At 40.5% G+C, this 22,580-nt stretch overlaps 2 protein-coding genes across 2 annotated transcripts in view; one reads left to right on the top strand and one right to left on the bottom strand.

Moving 5' to 3' along the window:
* Positions 1 to 22,580, top strand: part of LOC311057145 (scavenger receptor cysteine-rich type 1 protein M130-like) — a gene marked incomplete at its 3' end in the record, with an annotated part of 248,967 nt that overhangs the window by 189,487 nt on the left and 36,900 nt on the right. The gene's annotated exons all lie outside the window — the stretch shown is intronic.
* LOC311056921 (polypeptide N-acetylgalactosaminyltransferase 10-like) overlaps positions 13,195 to 22,580 on the bottom strand; it is a 527,855-nt gene continuing 518,469 nt past the window's right edge. The window contains exon 13 of the transcript XR_014601926.1: positions 13,195 to 13,268. The gene's annotated coding sequence lies outside the window, so the exon portion shown is untranslated. The remainder of the gene's footprint in view (positions 13,269 to 22,580) is intronic.

The following is a 22,580-nucleotide window of genomic DNA, read 5'->3' as shown; positions in this document are numbered from 1 at the left end:
AGGCAACTCATAGTGACTTAACTGTAAATCTTCCAAACTATAGTCTCAAATCTCTTACTTAACCCATAGTCACTTAAAATAAAACCTGTAAATCTTCCAAACTATAGTCTCAAATCTCTTAAACCTAACTCATTGTCACTTAAAATAAAAACCTGCAAGTCTTCCAAGCTATAGGTATTAGCTATCAGTTAAATATGATGAGTTGCTTTGAGGCCTCTTATCAAGTTGCACGGAAGGCTATATCTAAATGTAAAACAAAAGAGCATAGTTGTATAAAAATAATATGATGGGGGTCTCTGCTTCATGTACAGTATGTATACAGCAATGTCCCCTGCTCTGTTCTATACCTACATGTAAATGAATACCAGCCTAACAGTTATGTGTTGCACACACACATTAAACTGCCCATGTGCATCGTAAACAAAAGCCAGGTAAGATGGTGGATAGTCTTTCCTCAAACGGACAATGGAAATAAGCTTTCAGACTTTCTTGTCTGTCCTTTTGACTGTTGCATGCACATGTATATTCACATGCAATTTTGACGATACAACATGTGTATCAAGCAATCAGTTAATCAATCAATCAATCCCATCGTTGATGACGTAACGTCACATTTAATGCTATATATGGATGGTTTTAATAACATATCTTACCAGACTGCAGTATATTGTGTGGCTGTTTCTCCTGAGATGGAGTGTTGTCCACATCACCTTTCTCTTCCATCTCAATGTTTTCAGAATAGAAAAACACGGCCATTTCTACCTTTATGAATCTAAAGTGATACGGTCCACTTCTTTACCTTTACGTCTTAGATTCTAAAGTGATACGATTCACTTCGTTACCTTTACGTCTTTGATTCTAAAGTGATACGGTCCACTTCTCTACCTTTACGTCTTAGATTCTGAAGTGATACGATCCACTTCTTTACACACACTGAAGAAAAGTGAACCATCGTCTCTCTTTTATGTCTTTGCCTCTCTTCCTCTTTTTCTGGTGCGTTCCTCCCTCACGATTAGAAACACTTTGTTAGGCTTTTTTATGTTTGGTGTTGTTTTTAGAGAGCCCCTCAATTATTAGTATTTATACAGGAGATATGTAGTATTTTATAATATATTGTTGGTTATTTATCACTATAAATGTGCAGGTGAATACAAATAAACTATAAAACAACTGGGTGGTTAGTGAGCCCGCCTATGGACTCCAGAGGTCCTGGAGGTCCCAGGTACGATTCCAGCCCTCAGAAATGTGTAGACGTGTCCCTGAGCAAGACACTTAACCCCTAACTGGTCAAATAAGTTGGGACAGAACACAATACATATGAAGTTTGAATAGTTTGAGTTATATTTTGGGATGGGTCTGTGAATGACTGTGCTACTAATGAGCCATAGGTTACAGGACATGGAATCATAAGCAAAGCAACAGAAAATGACAAACTAAGGGTTAATGCTACCTATTATATGTTCACACTATCTTTTACTGTATAAAGGTATGTTCACACTATATGTTACTGAAAGGTATGTTTACACTACCTTTTCCTGTATAAAGTTATGTTTGCACTACCTTTTACTGTATAAAGGTATGTTCACACTATATGTTACTGTATAAAGGTATGTTCACACTACCTTTTTGTTTCACTATATATATATATACAAAAGCCAGGTAAGATGGTGGATAGTCTTTCCTCAAACGAACCACAATGGAAACAAGCTTTCAAACTTTCTTGTCTGTCCTTTTGACCGTTGTATGCACATAATATTATAAAGGTATGTTCACACTACCATAAAGGAAAAACACTGTCTAAAGCACTTTTTCAGCTGAAAAAGCAAAAAAGTTGTGGAATCGACTGAAATAGACTTCAATGTAACTATGGATCATATTGAATGCTGAAAACAAAGTTAAGTAGGTGTGTATATAAGGTCACACAGGGCATCGACCTTTTTGAAGGATCCCAGATATTTCTGTGGGAAAATAATCTAGCATTGGGGCCCATAACTTCAGACAGGAAGCTTCGTTGCCTATACAACGGAAATCTTAAGTCCGTTCAGATCACAACCCAGACATCATGGGTGAAAATGTGCAGCCAGCGCCGTTTTGGAGAAGTAAAAACTCCTGACCAGACATGCTGAACTTTCACATGCGTGAGAATACTGCTTTTTATGCCTAAATAATTGATTTAATTTAAAAGTGTGTCTTGCCCAGGGGTGTCAAACTCATTTTGGGGTGCGGGCCACATTGGTCAAAAGGTGACTTGATGTGGGCCGCAACCAGTTGCGGACGCACATGCACGCTCACACGCATTCAGTTATACAGCATAGTTTTTCAGTCTGTTGTTTCAGTCACTGCTACTAACTACAGTATATCCCTTTTTTTTTAAAGCCTGGGCGCCTGGGCCCAGCGGTCCAGGCACATGCCACATATGCTGGTAATCCAGCTTGACAGCATGTCGCGGGTTCGACTCCCGATCCCGACGACCTTTGCTGTGTGTCATCCCCCCCATCGTTCTCCCAATTTCCTGTCAGCCCACTATCCTATCAATAAAGGCATAAAAAGCCCAGAAAAATAGCTGAAATAGAAAATAAATAAAAAAGTATTATGAAGAAGAATAGCTATTTAAATTATTGACATTAAAAACAAACAATGCAATTTGAAAGGAGCCCCAATAAACCATTTTAAGTAGAATAATTCAATTTGAAATGAAACAATACCTGGTAATGTGTGTGGTTATGGTAATGATTACCATGTCTTAGCCACGTTCCAACAAAATCATTCATTTAAAGAACAACAGTGGTGTAACTTAGTACATTTACTGTATTTAAGTAAAGATTTGAGGTATTTTCACTTTACTAGAGTATTTCCAATTACCAGTACTTTTACTTCTACTCCACTACATCTCAGAGGCAAATATTGTTCTTGTACTCCACTAGTAACTAGTTACTTTGCAGATATAAATGATCACATTATAAAACATACATTAACCACTTTAGCCCTATTTTATACATAGGCTATTTGAAAATAGCAGATCTACAAGCTCACAATTTCACAATGCTATTTTCAAACATTTTAGTACCTTTTTACTTTTGGTACTTTGAGTATATTTTGATGACAATACTTTTGTACTGTTACTCAAGTACATGTTTTAACACATGCCTTTTGTAACAGAGCATTTTTATATTGTGGTATTGCTACTTTTACTTAAGTAAAATATTTGAGTACTTCTTCCACCTCTGGAGAACAATTAAAGAACAGAGGATAAGCGAGCGTTTTTCTCATTCTTTTAGTTCTGTTTCTAGCCTAAATTCTCACATCCAAGACAACATATCTTGAAATGTCACCATTAGGTCTGTGAAAGACATGTGTTACTAATGAGCCATAGGTTGCAGGACATGGAATCATAAGCAATGCAACAGAAAATGACAAACTAATGGTTAATCCTTTTACTGCATGTATAAAGGTATGTTCACAGTCATACCTTTTACTGTATAAAGGTATGTTCACACTACCTTTTACTGTATAAAGGTATGTTCACAGTACCATAAAGGAAAAACACTGTCTAAAGCACTTTCTGCTGAAAAAGAAACAAAGAAAGTTGTAGAATCGACTGAAATAGACTTCAATGTAACTATGGATCATATTAAATGCTAAAAGCAAAGTTTATAAAGGTCAATGCATTGACCTTTTAGAAGGATCCCAGACATTTCCGTGGGAACATAATCTAGCATTGGGGCCCATAACTTCAGAAAGGAAGCTTTGTTGCCTCTACACGGAAATCTGAAGTCCGTTCAGCTCACAACCCAGTCATCATGGGTGAAAATGTGCAGCCAGCGCCGTTTTGGAGAAGTGAAAACTCCTGACTAGACATGCTGAACTTTCACATGCGTGAGAATTGCTGTTTGTAAAGCTTTGGAGTCTAAAACATCTGACGAGTCAGCACTCATTTCACCAGGAAAGACCAAGCATGAGACAAAATAGGTTTATGGTTGTTTATTGTCTCCGCCAGGCCGAAAGGCATGGCGAGAGAGTATGTTTTGCCGTCCGGCCGTCCACCCGTGTGTCCGTCCGTCCGTCCGTCCGATCGTGTGTCTGACCGTGTGTCCGTCCGTCTCTGAGCAGCTAATCTCCGGCACCTGAAAACTGTGCACACACACTCCCTGGATGCCGATTCAGAACCTATGCACAACATTTCTCACACAGGCCTGTTATAGCGCCACCAGGAGGCAGCTTTTTGTGAAACAATTTTGTTGACAGTACTCTTACAGATTTCTCACTAGACAGAGGAAGAAATGTCAGAATGTAGAACATTTTCTGATCAGCCTTATGGTGGCGCTATAACAGGCCGATTCGTGTTTTTACCTAACTGCACTGATCTGTGTAAAACTTTGTATGTGCACTCCTTAGAGGCCAAGGAAAAACCTTTGCCCTGCATTGTTCACATCTGCCTTTTATAGCGCCACCAGGAGGGTGACTTATGTAAAACACTTTTTTTTTTTAACTTTCACGCATATCGGTAGACATGATATCTATAGTCATGTGATCAAGATGGATCTGTTTGATTTTTCATATTCCATACTGATTGGCTAACATTGACATCTAAAGTTTGCAGGAGTGGCCTGTTTTGAACAAAATGCTGCAAATCATGAACGCAGCGTCCGATTGCGGAGAAACTTTGCACACACGTTTGCACCACGTTGAGGATCAAATGCCACCCTTTGAACTTAGCAATATTATAGCGCCACCAGGATGCCAATTTTTGCAACAAAAAAAAAATGTTGTCCAAACATCACACAAATCGGTACATATTATCTCTTTAGTCAAGTCATCAAGACAGATCCGTCCGATCCATCAGTTTTTCCACAATCCAGCCTGATTGGTTAATTCCGAACATTGCTGGCTCACACTTAAACCACCTGACCTGGCAGAGACCTGTGCTCCAAGGAGCACTTTTTCTAGTTGAATAATGGGATGTGCGGCATAAACGGCCAAGGATGCAGAGTGCGAAATGGTCATCTAATTTTAACCTGTGTAGCATGCAGTGTAACCTGCATTTTAACCTGTGCAGCATGGTAAATGGTAAATGGTGCATTTATATAGCGCTTCTATCCGAAGCGCTTTACATTGATTGTGCCATTAACCCATTCACACACACATTCATACACCGATGGCGGAGGAAACCATGCAAGGCACCAACCTGCTCATCGGGAGCAATTAGGGGTTCAGCGTCTTGCTCAAGGACACTTCGACACTAACTCTAGGGGAGCGCCCCAGCCCGGGATCAAACTGGGAACCTTGCGGTTTTCCAGTTCACTCTACCCGGCCACTCTACCCCTGAGCCACTGCCGCCCCTATGCAGTGCAGTGTAACCTGTGAACGGTGAACCTGTCCTCTTTCCTCTGCCCTGCCTTTTCCTAGTATGGTTTTGTGTACCCTTATTTTGTAGTGTGGTGCTAGTGTTTCCTGTTTTGCCCAGTTACTGTTACCTGTCCTGTCTCACCTCCCTGTTGATTACTAGTTTTCTCCACCTGTGTCCTGTTGGTCCCCCAGCCAATCCCACCTGTCCCACCTGAGTCCTCATCGGTTTTCCCTACCGACATGTACAAATGTTAGATCAGCGAAAGTGTTTGTTTTCTCATGAAGCGCTTATAAATCGCTGAAGTGTGTTTGTGTCAACGTAATCCGTGCTGTTTTCTGTGTTTATTTACTCCACAGGATAGAGGTTGTGTTCACTCACGAGCCGCAAGGTCAATGTTTGTGGTGCGCAGGGTCGGCCGCTGCTACAGTATAAGCAATATAAGCGGTCGCTTAGGGCCATAACCACTAGGGGGGCCACATCATTTTTTTTAATTTTATTTACTTTCATATTGTAATTATGTCATGTATCTCCTATCCAACAACTAGCGTTATTATTTTAATATTCAATACATTTTTATCTCATGACATAATGATTTTATAATGGAGGTGTTTGGGGGGGGCACCAAAAAAAAATCTTAGGGCCACGAAAATACTAGGGCCGGACCTGGTGTTGCGCATGTGTGCGCTTCTAGACTGGACTCACTTTAAAGGTTCGCCGTGCCGAGGTTGGCAAACACTGTCTTAAGCCAAGACATTTTTTTCCCACCAACATTCAAAAAATGTATGTTGTTGGCTAGGATAGGTTTCTTTTAATGTTCATGTTTAACAATAGTAATTGTTGAATTGATATTGCTATTGAAGTTTTGTGTTGGACATATGTGGTCCATTTGGTTAAATTTAGCTATAAATGCTTTACGTGCTTGTATTTTAATTTGTAATTTCAAAGAAAAGTAGCCTAATTGTTGAGTTTGAAATTAAAGTTTTGTGTCAACATTAACACATTACCATTTGATTTAAATAAACCCTTTTTGTCTCCGCCAGGCCGAAAGGCATGGCGAGAGAGTATGTTTTACCCATAGACTGTAAAAAAGAATGGACAAAGCCACTCCCCTGCTTTCTACAGAACGAAAATGAAGCCGATAGTTCAGGAACATGAATTCCTCCATCGTTAATATATACAGTTGGCCACCCCGGAACTCAAACGCTATTGGTTGAGACCAGACACGTGACCAGCGAACCGGAAAACAACCCCCAAAAATGCTATTGGTTGGGTAGCTTGTCAATCAAGAGTAGGGCGGGGAATGAATGCTATTGGTTGTGTACGTTGTCAATCAAATCATCCCGCCCCTCCTGGAGCATAGCCTACTTTATCGTCATTTTTAGAATAAATGGGACCATAATTTAGCAAAACGCATATCATGATGATTGAAAGGAGACTTTAAACTAGCGACTGGAAGCAGAATTTATGACAATTTTTATTACGGTAAGAAAATCTAGTCTAAAGTTTGTCAAAAACCCATTCACTTGCGTTAAAATAAATTCTTTCTGACACTGCAGGTCGGCGCAGGGTAAAACAGTGCCTCACTCTGGCCATTCATAAGCTTCCGTGTTGGCCTCATCGTAAATATCCAAGCCTTGCCCCTTAGTTTTACCCCCTGTCCGTCCATCCGTGTGTCCGTGTGTGTGTGTGTCATTCTGTCTGTGTAAAGCTAATCTCCGGCACCGTTGGCTTGATTGCAGCGAAACTGTGCACACACACTCCCTGGATGCCACAGCAGAATCTGTGCCCCACATTTTTCACATCTGCCTTTTATAGCGCCACCAGGAGGCTGACTTGTGTAAAACATTTTTTTCACATTTCTTCACATTTTATCCAAATTTCACACACATCGGCAAACATGATCTCTACAGTCATGTGATCAACACGGACCTGTTCGATTTTTCATATTCCATCCTGATTGGCTAAGATTAACATCTAAAGTTTGCAGGAGTGCCCCATTTTTAACAAATTGCCGTAAATCATGAACGCAGCGTCCGATATCGGTGAAACTTTGCACGCACATTTGCAGTACGTTGAGGAACAAATGCCACCCTTTTAACATTACCATATTATAGTGCCACCAGGAGGCCGACTTTTGCAACACTTTTCTTTTTTCATACAAATTTTGTCCACACATCATGCAAATCGGTACACATTATCTCTATAGTCAAGTGATCAAGATGGTTCCGTCCGATTTTTCATATTCCATCCTGATTGGCGAATTCCGAACATGCTGGCCCACAATAACCTACCTGACCTGGCGGAGACCTGTGCTCCGAGGAGCACTTTTTTTAGGGTGCAGTACGTTAGTCCGACAGCGCATTCCTCCGACAGCGCAGTGCTCCGACGTTTCCAATACTAAACCCGAACCAAACCCGCACCCTAACCCTAACCGCACGCGGATGCCACATAGTCGGAGAAAAGGTCTGTCGGATTAACGCATGCCTCCCCTTTTTGTAGTCCATGCATGTTATCATGTGCTAGTCATTTTCACACCATACTGTACAGCCATAAATAAATTGAATGCATGTGTTCACGGATGCATGAATGAGAAAATAAATATAAGCTGATGAAGGTTGGAGTATACTGTAGTTCCGGCTTAGTATTGTCTCATCAAATGTGTTTCAGTGCCGAGTATACTCCTCTTGGACACAGTCAAGGTGAATATTAATTTAATATATCTATTCCCTGTATTCACTCAGTCAACATCAGATTCACACCTGTTACAGACTTAATGCTCTCAATTATTACATACCTCTATCAGTTTAATAGTATTAAGTTATGGTTTGTGTGCATCTTATTATCGTGTGGTCTTTGGCTTCCACCTTGTGGCTTAAACATGTAATTGCATGTTTGTTCAGTTAGTAGGCCTACGTTAGTGTGTGCATGTCTAGTTCACTGGTGTTGAAGTAATCTCTACTCTACTTGCTTGTTAGTGTGATTTAGTGATGAGGCTGTATCATTGTCTCCGCCAGGCCAAGAGGCATGGCGAGAGAGTATGTTTTGCACCCCGGCCGCCCGTCCGTCCGCAGTCCGCAGTCCGTGTGTGTCCGTCCGTCCGACCATCTAATCTCCCACACCGTTGGCTTGATCGCAGTGAAACTGTGCACACACTCCCTGGATGCCAATTCAGAACCTCTGCCCCAAAGTTTTCACATGGGCCTGTTATAGCGCCACCAGGAGGCCACTTTTTGTAAAACATTTTTTTTACACTACAATTTTGCCCAAAGATCCCGCAAATCGGTACACAGTATCTATAGTCATTAAACAAAACAGTCTTTCAGATTTTTCATATTCCATCCGGATTGCGTAAAAATGGCTTCCAAAGTTTGCAGGAGTGCTCCGTTTTGAACAAAATGCCTCAAATTAGTAATAATTAGAGCCTGAATAAAAAAAAAAGATCCATTTTGTGTTGTACTCACTGTATCTATCTACATTTTCGTAGAACAATATGAATTGTCTATCCTGAGGTAAACCCTGGTGCTAAATATATGGTTGTCCCGTCTATTAACAGTATTTAGTTTTGCTTTAGGCTGCTTTAATGGTATTCATATGAGTAGCTGAAATGATACACATGTCTGCAGGACTGAGTAGAAAGACAGTTCCTGTTTGATGTGTGGTTTTATAGTGTCTTCCTGTCATTCAATGCTGTGACACTGCACCCTTTTGTGGTTTATAGTTCTATTCTTCTTCACACGACATTGGCCACTTTGATGTGTCTATGTAGTAGTGCACACAGAAACACATAGATAGATTTCAGGATTATTACTGAGGGATCAACACATTTTAGACAGAAACCCACCGTGTGCCATGGGCCGCACATAGGTGCAAGTAGGCTACCATGTGCATTCTATCACCATACGATCTATTGTCCATGAATGGCTGTACAGTATGTTCACGTCAAAACTATCTACAGTGAATATGATGTGAGGCTGATGTGTACCAGTCTGCTTGTTTGTTTTTACTCAGTGTATACAAATCTAAAAGGAGAATGTTGCAATCAGTTTGGGGTTATAGGCTACTCTAGGCCTACCTGCTTCAAGCTCATTGACTGTTATTGTTAATAGTAGATACATATTTGTGTTCGTTATTTCAATGTAAACTGTGATGCCGTGATGTAGCCTATCTATTAGGGTTTACTAGATAAGGTTCGGATAATATAAGGAGATTACCATGTAAGGGAAAGAGTGTGTGTGTGTGTGTGTGTGTGTGTGTGTGTGTGTGTGTGTGTGTGTGTGTGTGTGTGTGTGTGTGTGTGTGTGTGTGTGTGTGTGTGTGCGTGCGTGTGAACCTGGTGCCTGTTTGATACAGTCAATGTATGCTTTTATATTAAGATATTCTTTATTTCTAATTTCTTTTTTTAAATTACTATATATATACTATAAATAAAGTGTGGGGTCGCCCAAAAATGTCCACCATAAAATGGGGTTGTGGCATGAAAAAGATTGAGAGCCCCTGGTCTAATCAATGCAATCAATGGAACACAAACGATGCAATCGACATCATTATCCATTTCAAATGTTATGTCATCTTTATTTGGTGGGGGAGGGTCAATCTTTCTTGTATTACTTTGTGGAGGGTCAAGGAAAATGTATTTCTGTCAGACAGGGTCATGATTTACTTAAGGCTGTAGGCGAGGTCATTTTGTTTTCCCCTCCTGATAAATCTGCTTTAAGCAAGAGACAATGGAACTGACATTCTTAACTCAAAAGTCTAAAGAGTATGATGAATGCTAACCCAAAAGCCACAAAAGAAATGCAAATGAAGTCGTCATCACTCTCAAATAAGTATGCACGTATATGTACTTTTAATAACGTGCCACAGCAGAAGTAAACAGATGCATGTCCTCAGACATTTCATGAGAATTTAGGACATGATGTGCGTCATACCCAAAAGTGTGAACTTGCTACTTGTTGATAGGCTGAGCATCTCACCACACAGGAAGTGGACACTGCAGCCAACAAGAAGCAGAGAGTCTGTATCAAACTACGTAGCATTCAGTCACTTGTCAAGATGAAGTTTGCATCAACCTTCATAATATCATGTGAGTATTTTTTATTTGAATCTTACTTTAACTATTAATGTTTATTTAGTCGAGACAGAGCATCAACACTTCCTTAAAGGGTCTACACCATGAATTTTAACTTTTTCTTAATTTTTGTGTGTTTTTGGTCTCCCCCACCACTCTTCTGTTCCAAAAAATACCCGACTTTGAGCATGCAGGCTTTCATAGGCTATCTGTGGTTTTTATGTAAATTGGTTTGAAAACAGTCCGTCAGATTTGTTCCCCCTGCCTACGTCACGTCAGGGAACAATTCCTCCCGTTTTTCACTTCCAACCCAAAAAAAAAAATATATATATATATATATATATTTTTTTCTAATTTTTTTCATTTTTTCATTTTTTACTTTTTCCACACAGAACCAGGAGATAACATGCATACAAACTGGCTCAATAGCGCCCCGTGCCAAACAGGACAATGTGGTATTGCAGGTGGAAGTGCTTTATAAGCCAGAGAGAAGTTAGTTGGAATGAGTATATCTGAGGCTTGATTTAGGCTCAAACCTTTTGAAAAACGTTTGAGGGACATAAACAATATGATATTAAATATTATTATTATTTTTTAAATTCATGGTGTAGACCCTTTAATACTTTTCTTTGCAAATTTTAAACGTTTTTAACAAATTCCCTTCCTTTTGGTACTTTGAGTACATTTTGATACCAATACTTGTACGTTTACTCAAGTAAATTTTGATTATTGGACTTTTACTTGTAACAGAGTGTTTCTACATTGCAGTATTGATACTTTTACTTAGACAATAAATGTAGTACTTTTTCCACCACAGCTAACAGTGTGGTTAAAGTATGGAAGTCTTTATCATAGAAGGTCCTCACAGCTAACATTGTGGTTAAAGTATGGAGGTCTGTATCATAGGAGGTCCTCACAGCTAACATTACCTCTCACCCTGCTGTGTAGAGACCAAACTTTCTGCCAGCCTGACAGTTTTTAAAAGACAAAATGTGTGAAAAAGGAGGAAGAGATAGAGAGTCATTATGATAAAGCGATAAAAACAATGATACTGAGAGAAACAGGAAATCAACAAGGAAAACAGAACAAAATATGTGTGGACACACGCACGCACGCACGCACGCACGCACGCACGCACGCACGCACGCACGCACGCACACACAAACACAGACAGACAGACTGACAGACACAGTTGTTAGTAGTAAAATATTAACATAAACAAAAGATTATTAAAATTAACTTGAACACCACTTCAAATGAAATGAACTATTGAAGTGAACAGAATGGAGATCTGAACTGATTAACTTTACATGAACTTGAATAAAACTGTATTCAGTTAGGAGAGGTAGTTGAATAAAACAGTATTCAGTTAGGAGAGGTATAGTTGCTCAGAAAGTAGAGTTGAAACTAATATTTTGGGCAGAGTTATATTTAGGGCTGTTACACCTGTTTGATCCCCGGTTCCCCCCTGGGTTCATAAAGTGTCATTGAGCAACACACCGAACCCCAAACTGCTCCTGATGATCACTAACATTTTATGTCTGCTGTGCCTCTCTCTCTCTCTCTCTCTCTCTCTCTCTCTCTCTCTCTCTCTCTCTCTCTCTCTCTCTCTCTCTCTCTCTCTCTCTACACAGTGCTGTATTTCCTCATCTGCTGTGGACCTGCTCAAACAAATGGTGAGACATGTCAATGCATTGCATTATGGGTAGTGATAGACAGGTCATCTGATGTGTTCCTACCATCCTGTTACAGTAATACACGATTAATGTTGCTGTTATTTATTCACTATTCTGTTCCTGTCAGTATTCAATTTGAACAGTTCTGAGTCAGCAGCTGTGGGTTTGAGCCCAGTTAAGAGTGTGTGCCCCCCCCAACTACTCAAGTGAAAGTATCAATACTGCAATGTAGAAGAACTCTGCCAAAAAATGGCATACCTCAATATGACATTGTGCGGCTATATTATGACTTTGTCATTTCTTGTTTTTTTATAGTGCTGTAACATGTTATGGCCTAATCACTGTCATTCAAGCATGAATGTCTTAACATTAAAATTAAAATAAGTAACTGGTATAGGACTAGCCTACCTATTGTGGTACAAAACAAGTCCTTCTGCAGTGAATTACAACATTAGAATTGTGCAGAATTCAAGAAGCTTTATTTGTTACTGACTCATAAAGATACAAGCAGCTAAATGTTGTTGGAACTTGTACCACAGATTGTTCTACATATAATTGATATAATGAAGGAAAGAAAATACTGTATTAAGCAAGAAAATAAAATGGACAATAATAAATAAATAAAAATAGCCTACAGATATATACAGTTTTAGGAATACTCTGGGACTTGTCTTAGACAGGCATGTCATCAGTGGTGTAAAGTAAGTACATGTACTCAAGTACTGTATTTAAGTACAATTTTGAGGTATTTTTCACTTTACTGTTGTATTTCCAGTTTTCAGTACTTGTACTTCTACTCCACTACATCTCAGAGGCAAATATTGTACTTTTACTCCACTAGAATTATTTGAAAGCTTGAGTTACTAGTTACTTTGCAGATATTAATTATTACATTATAAAACATACATTAACCACTTCAGCCCTATTTTATACCAAGGCTATTTGAAAATAGCTGATCTACAAGCTCACAACGTGTCGCATCGTGACGCGTTGTGAGCTTGTAGATCTGCTATTTTCAAACATTTTTGTACTTTTACTTTTGGTACTTTAAATACATTTGGATACCAACACTTTTGTACTTTTACTCAAGCAAATTTTGAATTGCGGACTTTTACTTGTAACAGAGTACTTCTACATTGCACTATTGATACTTTTACTCAAGTAAAACATTTGAGTACTTCCACTGCATGTCATCACAGCTAAGAAGAACTCCTCAGAGTTAAATCAACACTGAAGGGAGCCGCGATGTCTATTGTGATGAGCGTGTGTGGAACGGCTGTTGTAAATCACAGATGATTAGCAGATTCTCCGCTGGCCGAGTTTTTATGACTTAATGACTTTATGACTCTCAGCCTCTCACTCTGTCCTCTCACTATTACGGTTAGCATAGCATGTTGCTAACACATCAGCACAGACAGTTGAATGCAACGTTGCCTTCTGAGGAAAAGCAACAACAAACATATACTGTAGGCTATCGCGGATGGGATGCATGCAGCCGTTGTGAGCTTGTAGATTGGCTGTTTTCGCCGGAGCTGATGTGTGTGTGTGAGAGAGAGAGAGAGAGAGAAAGAGAGCGTGCGCGCGCACGCGCGTGTGTGTGTGTGTGTGTGTGTGTGTGTGTGTGTGAGAGAGAGAGAGAGAGGGACTTGGGAGAGGGACAGATGGAGACGGAGGGGAGGTGCTGCGAGGGGAGGCGGGTGCTGCGAAGGACGGCCGTCTCCCATTGGCTTTAAAGTAGTGTCTCCCCATTGGCTTAAAATTGGCTCTAAAGTAGTGATGGACAGCCAGGACAGCCAATAGACAAATAGGTGTCGCGAACATGTCGGGGATGATGATGTCTGAGGCTGTTTGTAGAGCCGCGCTTTCAGCTAGCGGCTAAAAAGAGGTGTAAAGCAAACTCTATGTCTTAAAAAACCTTGCAGCTCATACTGTATCATTTTCAGGCATTATAACATTTTAAACAATGTAGTTTAAACGGTTCTTATTTTAACACTAAGTTTCTTGTTTTTATGTTTTTCTTCTCACTCAGCTGATCATCCAGTGAGGCTGGTCAACGGACAAAACTCCTGTTCTGGCAGAGTAGAGATCTACAATGATGGCAGATGGGGGACAGTGTGTGATGATTACTGGAATCTGCCTGATGCCCAGTAGTCAGGGGATATTAGCAGAATATTTTCCAATCTTGGAATAAATTCCTTACCAAAAAAAATCTTCACCAATGTGTTTGTAAAGGTGTCTAGTAACACATCTCACAAAGACTGAAATGCAGTATCCCTAGGAGAATTTTTGACAGCTCCTTAAAGTTGGGGTACCCACCATAACCTTGGTTAAAAAAAAATCCCCCAAAAAAATCCAAATTTAATTCTGTTTTAAGTAGCATGTGAGGGGTCACACTAGGGTGTTTTTATGATTCTGAATCCATTGCAATCATTTGTTTTGCACCAAAACCACTCCTTGGGCTAAAAACGGCCATAGCCATGTATACTTTTTGTGTAAAAAGCCCATTGAGATTGGGCCGTTTTAGCCCAAGGAGTGGTTTTGGTGCAAAACAAATGCTTGCAATGGATTCAGAATCATAAAAACACCCTAGTTTGACCCCTCACATGCTACTTAAAACAGAATTAAATTTGGATTTTTTTGGGGAAGATTTTTTTTGGTAAGGAATTTATTCCAAGCCTTTTTTAATATCCCCTGACTACAGGTAGTGTGTAGACAGTTAGGCTGTGGAAAGGCTCTGTCAGCAGAGAGGTATGCATTCTTCGGAGAGGGTGTTAGACCCGTCTGGTTGAATGATGTCAGATGTTCAGGCAGTGAATCAAGTCTCTCACAGTGCAACCATGCAGGGTTTGGAACCAACAACTGTGATCACTATTACGATGCTGGTGTTGTTTGTGAAGGTAAATATATAATATGCACATAATAAATACATATTATTATTATTATTATTATTATTATTATTATTACCCTTATTATTAAATGTATAATATTAATCAACATTAACTGCAGTATTGGTACGTGTATTGCAATGTGTTAGAACTATTCAATTGACATGTTCTTTAAGGATTATTTTTAAATGCCTTTTATGTATTTAAAGCAAAATGACACATTGGTAGAGGGTTGGGTTGTGTAATTACCTAGCTATGATGTAATTAAAGTAGTTGGTAAGATATTGTCAATAGGTGCTCTGATGATTATAAACTGATTTTCCATAGTCTTTTAGCACAAACAAAAGCAAACAAAGTGGATTCTGACATTTTGCAACATTACAATCCAGTCCTGATGTATGTTGGCATAATCTATTGACTCTCTCTGTGTGTGTGTGTGTGTGTGTGTGTGTGTGTGTGTGTGTGTGTGTGTGTGTGTGTGTGTGTGTGTGTGTGTGTGTGTGTGTGTGTGTGTGTGTGTGTGTGTGTGTGTGTGTGTGTGTGTGTGTGCTCTGATGATTATAAACTGATTTTCCATAGTCTTTTAGCACAAACAAAAGCAAACAAAGTGGATTCTGACATTTTGCAACATTAATCCAGTCCGGATGTATGTTGGCATAATCTATTGACTCTCTGTCTGTGTGTGTGTGTGTGTGTGTGTGTGTGTGTGTGTGTGTGTGTGTGTGTGTGTGTGTGTGTGTGTGTGTGTGTGTGTGTGTGTGTGTGTGCGTGCGTGCGTGCGTGCGTGCGTGCGTGCGTGTGTGTGTGTGTGCTCTGATAATTATAAACTGATTTTCCATAGTCTTTTAGCACAAACAAAAGCAAACAAAGTGGATTCTGACATTTTGCAACATTACAATCCAGTCCGGATGTATGTTGGCATAATCTATTGACTCTCTGTCTGTGTGTGTGTGTGTGTGTGTGTGTGTGTGTGTGTGTGTGTGTGTGTGTGTGTGTGTGTGTGTGTGTGTGTGTGTGTGTGTGTGTGTGTGTGTGTGTGTTTAAAGAGTGGACTTGAGAGCTGTTTTTAATCCAGAGAAATGTGCTTTCCAACAGACAAACCTCCTGTTCTCAGTGTGTCTCCTCCATGGTTGAGTCCTGGAGCCTCAGTGACTCTGAGCTGTGAGGTTAAAGAACCAGCTACAGACTGGAGGTTCTACTGGTTCAGAGCTAAACCATCATCCTCCCACTATACTTATGAGCTCTTACCTGGTAGCATCAATGGGACTGTAGAAGGTTCCTACATCATTCATGATCCTACAGGCACAGGAGGATATGTGTGTAGAGCTGGGAGAGGAGACCCACTTTATTACACTGGATACAGTCAATGTCAGTTTGTGTGGTCTGGTGGTGAGTGTGACTCATAATTCATCATTCTTAATTATTCTAGGTTGTTTTCAAGACAGCCTCACTTACTGCACTTACTTACCATTTCTCCTATTTTTGCTCACATTCTCTGATCTTGTTTCCTGAGTTTAGTTAACTGTCTTAACACTGCTCTTTGTTTGACCTCTGATCCTGTGTTGTGTTTTAGATGTTCATTCTTCAGCTTCTATCACAGTGAGTTCTAACAGAACTCAACACTTCCTCTCTGAGTTTAAGTCTAACTCTTACTCAGTGAGCTGTGAGGAAAACTATACTAAATGGAGAGTGAAGTCCTACGGCATACAAAACAAACTATTTGGTCCAGGTGAAAGTAACACCAAAGTGTACTGGTGTGAGTCTAGACTGGGAGAGTATAGCAATGCTGTCAACATCACAGTACATAGTGAGTCCAGTTACCTCACTCAATACTTACTATAACAATATCGCAGCGTCAACTAATTAAAAACATGTTTTTGTATTAGTTCAGTGTGAATCCTAACATGTGGACTGTTTTAACTTGTTAACTGTTTTACAGATGGTCCAGTCATCCCGGTGAGTCCTGTTCACCCTGTGACTGAGGGACACTCTGTCTCTCTTCAATGCAAACACAGAACAGACTCGTCTCTCTCCAACGTGGACTTTTATAGAAATGAAGAACTGGTCCAAACTAAAACCAATGGAGAGATGATCATACCTGCTGTATCTAAGTCTGATGAGGGATTCTACAAGTGTAAATATTATGGAGGAGAGTCACCACAGACACACAGAGCTGGATGGCAGTGAGAGGTACAGTAAACCCCTTCATGTTTTACTTTCCTTTGTTGTAATTCATTGTTAATCAGCTCAACCTTCAATGACTGAATCTACTCAACCTCCAGTGACTGTACCTGTGTGTGTGTGTGTGTGTGTGTGTGTGTGTGTGTGTGTGTGTGTGTGTGTGTGTGTGTGTGTGTGTGTGTGTGTGTGTGTGTGTGTGTGTGTGTGTGTGTGTGTGTGTGTGTGTGTGTGTGTGTGTGTGTGTGTGTGTGTGTGAGTTCATGTGTGTGCTTTGTGCTATGATGTCATATGCACATGAGGATCCTAACACAATACATTGTTTAAGAGTATGTAGAAAAGTTTTAGTCTCTTATACATTTCATTAGATCAGCTAAATTACATTATCATATATAACATCTTCAGAACAGTGTAAAATAATTTGTATTATGTAGCTATTAAACATAAATACAAGAGATTCTAACAGAGCGTGTCCTCCACAGAGAAACCTGCTGATCCGAGTTCTTTGTATTCTGAAGTGAAGACTGGATCAGGCACAGGTACTGTACATATTCAATGTTTTCGGTCTGCAAATCGTTCATCTGAATATCTGACATACATTACATTTTGTTTGGGTGTAATTTATCAAGGGTCACCGTTGTTTAAGTTAATTATTTACCTCCAACATAGCAGTATGTACATTGTATGCAGCAATAAACTTCAGAAAACTAAAATGTATATAGTCATTTTGAAAGAAGCAGCTAAAGTGCATTGTGAATTGAACTTAATTATTCAATGTATCAACTAACACTTCTAAACAGGTTTTAATACTTTGCTCTGACTTGTGACTTGTGTTCTAGAAGCAGATGTGACCTACGCCCAGGTTAACTACCAAAACAAATACAAGAATAAGAAAGGTAGGTGAAATGTACAGTATATCCACCTACACACAATGTCAATTCACAATATGCTAGGAGTTGTATCTCTAAAATGCATCTAAAGACAGCAAGACAGATTCATGGTTAAAGACTGAAACACTTGCATCAACATACTGTGGATGTGAATGCTCTACTTATCATTTATGTTAACATTTTCTATGTATTTTCCATTGTCAGAATCAGCATCTCCAGAACAAAGTGAAGATACAGTTTATTCTCAGGTCAAAGCAGGAACATCTCTTGGTAAGATTCTATCTTCACGTAGAACTGGAGAGTGGCTGGAGAGTGTGTATCCTTCTCCGAATTGCTTCCCCCCAACTGCACCTTCTTCAGCTCCCCACGTACCACTGGCACTGGTGGTGGCCTAGCCTCAGTGTTCAAAGCTAGTCACAACTGTCTACCGATTCAATCCGAAGCTAGCTACTCCAGCTTTGAACTGCAGTCCTTCGAACTGAAATTGTCATCCCCTGTTTTTTGTGCGGTGATATACCGGCCTCCCAAATACAACAAGGACTTCATAACTGATTTCAATGACTTTCTCTCTGGAGCTATGATGCAATATGACCATATACTTATTTCAGGTGACTTTAACGTCCACGTTTGTTGCGAGTCTAAACCTCTAGTCAAAGACTTCCTAAATCTATTAGATTGCTATAACCTCACCCAGTCCGTCACTGTCCCGACTCACAATAAGGGTCACATATTAGACCTTGTTCTGTCCCACGGACTCACTGTTTCCCCCATTGTACTGTGCCCCGTTTCCTCAACCTCGGATCATATTCCCATTTCATTCACTGTCTCTATTCCCTGCTCAGAGCCTACTTTTATTGCCCCCACACGCCGCTCGCGTGCGATTAACCCCTCAACTCCATCACAATTCTCTGCTATTTTTAATGCCTCATCACCTCACCCTCCCAACGACAGTGGTGCTTGCAGTGCCGAGACACTAATCTCCAGGTTTAACCTCACATGCACTGATATTCTCAACTCCGTTGCCCCCCTCAGGAATTCACGCACTAAAGCACTTTCTGAGCCATGGCTCAACGACTCAACCCGCGCTCTTAGACGCCTATGCAGGCAAGCCGAGAGAAAATGGCAAAAAGACAAACTCCACGTCTCATTAGAGATCCTACGGGACCGCTTCTCTGATTACCAAATAGCCGTCAAACGCGCCAAAACGGACTATATCGCCACTATAGTTTCTAATAATTGCCACAAACCCCAAGTTCTTTTTAATGTTTTTAATACCCTCGTAAACCCACGCACTTTACCCTCCTTTGTGCCTTCATCCATGAGAGAGAGTTTTTTAACATTTTTTATTGATAAAATCAATACCCTCAGATCCGCTCATACACCTGCCTTCCATGTCCCTGCCCCTCCTCTACGTCATGCATCCTTTGACAAATTCAATCCCATATCCCTCTCTGCACTGTCAGATATAGTCAGTCACCTACGGCCCACAAATTGCCCATCTGACAGCATTCCCTCTCGCCTCCTAAAAAATGTTTTTAGCTCAGTCGGGCCTACAATTTTGACAATTATTAACACTTGCCTCAACACAGGATGTGTCCCAGCAGTCTTTAAACACGCTGTGGTACAGCCTTTAATAAAAAAAAAACTCTTGACCCCTCCGTTTTATCAAATTTTAGACCCATTTCCCAGCTGCCATTCATGTCCAAGGTCCTGGAAAAGACAGTTTATGCGCAACTGCAACTGTTTTTAAATACCCATGATATCTATGAAAAATTCCAGTCCGGTTTTAGATCAGGCCACAGCACAGAATCGGCACTCTTAAGAGTTTTTAATGACCTTCTTTTAACTGTAGACTCTGGCAGCCCAGCTGTCCTGGTTCTGCTTGACTTGACAGCCGCTTTTGACACGGTAGACCACAACATTTTATTAGCGCGTCTCGAACACAATGTAGGCATTACTGGCACCGCCCTACAATGGTTTAAATCATATCTAACAAATAGGAGTTTTTCCGTCAAACTTGGTGAATTCTCATCCTCTATGGCCTCTTACCTGTGGAGTCCCTCAAGGCTCAATCCTGGGCCCCATACTCTTTTTATTATACATACTGCCCCTAGGTGAAATCATAGCCAAACACAACATATCTTTTCATTGCTTCGCCGACGACATCCAAATTTACCTGCCCCTTAAGCCAAAAAATAACCCAGACCATAACCCATCACAATTACTACAGGACTGCCTAGCAGACATAAAATCTTGGATGAGCTCAAACTTTCTTAATTTAAATGACAGCAAGACAAAAATCATAATTTTCGGCCTCGATTCTCCCATTCTTCCACCCGTCATCCTTGGTCCCCTTAGCACTTATAACCACTCCTCTGTAAAAAATCTTGGTGTCACTCTAGATTCAGCACTCAAATTAGATAAACAGGTTAGCTCGGTCGTTAAAACCAGCTTCTTTCACCTCAGACTCCTAGCCAAGATCAAGCCTTATCTCTCGCAACATTACCTCGAGAGGGTCATCCATGCTTTTATCTCGTCAAGATTGGATTATTGTAATTCTTTATATATAGGTATTGACCAATCATTACTGAGGCGCCTGCAGTTGGTCCAAAACGCTGCTGCCCGTCTCCTCACCGGGACAAAGAAGCGTGACCACATCACTCCAGTTTTAGCCTCGCTCCATTGGCTCCCTGTCCGTTTTAGAATAGATTTTAAGATTTTAATGTTTGTTTTTAAGATTCGAAATGGGTTGGCACCCCCGTCCCTTGCCGATCTAATTTCCAATCATTCTCCACCCAGAGCCTTGAGGTCGGCTGCAGCTACTGCTGGAGGTGCCGGCAACACCCACAAAAAAAACCAGGGGCGACCGGGCCTTCGCAGTGGCTGCTCCCAGGCTCTGGAATATTCTGCCCCTGCATATCAAAGCGGCCCAGTCGCTAGCTACTTTTAAATCGCAACTAAAGACTCATTTTCTCCCTGGCCTATAGTGGCATCTGATGTATCCCTGCCTCCCCATCGACTGGTGCTAATGGTTGATTTGTTTTTAATTGCACTTAATTCTTGTATTCTACGTTTGTTTATTTTTGCATTGTTTGCTCTTTGTTGTGTGTTTCTTTACCTGTACAGCACTTTGTTTGACTCTGTCATGTGAAATGTGCTATATAAATAAACGTTGATTTGATTTGATTTGATAGAACAGCTGCCGAGCTAATGCTGCTGATAACCATAAATAGTAATTTCATCAACCTTATGTGACACTTTGATCAACATCTTGTCGTGTCATCTAAGTGTTAGTTCCCCATTACACCATTGTCAGTGGTTGTTATGACAACCAAATACTGTTAGTCAATTACACTGTCCCTCTGGGCTATGGGATCTAAACCCTGGTTGATACAGTTTAGCAGTGAGTGAATGGTTGTAAAACTAACTGCAGAGAGATCTGCCATGCATGGTTCATAAACCATAATGTTTGATGAATTAAGATGCAGGACTCCAGAGCTAATGGCCATCCACCCCGAGATAATGATAACTGTAACAATAATGATGTGTGCGTCCACACTCATCAATGACAAGGTTCTATGAACATGGTGAAGCCCTGTAAACTGGGATGAATTTTGATTGGTTGTCAGTGTTTCTATTGTTCATCAATAGCTGTGTAACCCCAAATATATTGTTCCCCACTGTCTTTATAGTTGTGATCTCATACTGTCATCCACTGGAGTTAGAATGACTTTATAGTTATCATTCTTTACAGAGCTGAAGGCCAACACATCTGTCCATGTGTGTAACTATAGCAAAACGCTTTTATGAAGCGTCGGTAATATAATGTAATTATAATGAGAGTAAAACAATAATGTGGCTCATTCTGAAACTGTGATGGGAGAAATTATAAGCAGCAGCTACAGAATCTCTCTGTATATAATATACTGTGACCTTAATGCCGTGTTCACACCGGAATTACGCCAAGTGAAAAAAAGCTTTAATTTTCAATGTTATCTCTATGCAAATTGGCGTTTATACGCTTTTCATGAGCGTATAAACGCCTAAACGTAAAGGCGTGCTTTATTTCTCCCCAGACCCGAGCTTTGACGCTTTTATTTTTGAAGCCTAGAAACTGTTGGCGTTATTAAGCGCAATTCTAGCCAATCAGAGCACAGCAGGACCTGAGTAGGCGTGGACTACCTCGCTCAGCCAAAAAATAATGTCAGCTCGCTGCTCGCAGCCTGCTCGCAGCAGGCGCAGCAGACAGTTTTCCGAAAGAAAAATCTATTTTTTAAAATAAAGGCTGTATATGTAATATTAATGGTGAGTTGGCAAGAACATTGCATAGATATGGTCGGAAATAAAAGGATATGTGACCAACAAGTCGTGAAAGCAGTTAAAACTGGTTATGTTCCGTGAGGCAGGCCCCTCGCTCTACCGGCTCACCCCGGGGAAAGGAGCGCCCTGCTGGGGGTAGACAGGCCACACGGTCCGCTGTGGTCAGTGGACCACAGCCCGGTTTTTCGCTCGGTTTTCACCGGGCGGAGCGGGGTA

Source organism: Gymnoscopelus microlampas (assembly GCF_963454915.1).
Source record: "Gymnoscopelus microlampas genome assembly, chromosome: 12".
Lineage (NCBI taxonomy): Eukaryota > Metazoa > Chordata > Actinopteri > Myctophiformes > Myctophidae > Gymnoscopelus > Gymnoscopelus microlampas.
This window is presented reverse-complemented; position numbering and strand designations above follow the sequence as displayed.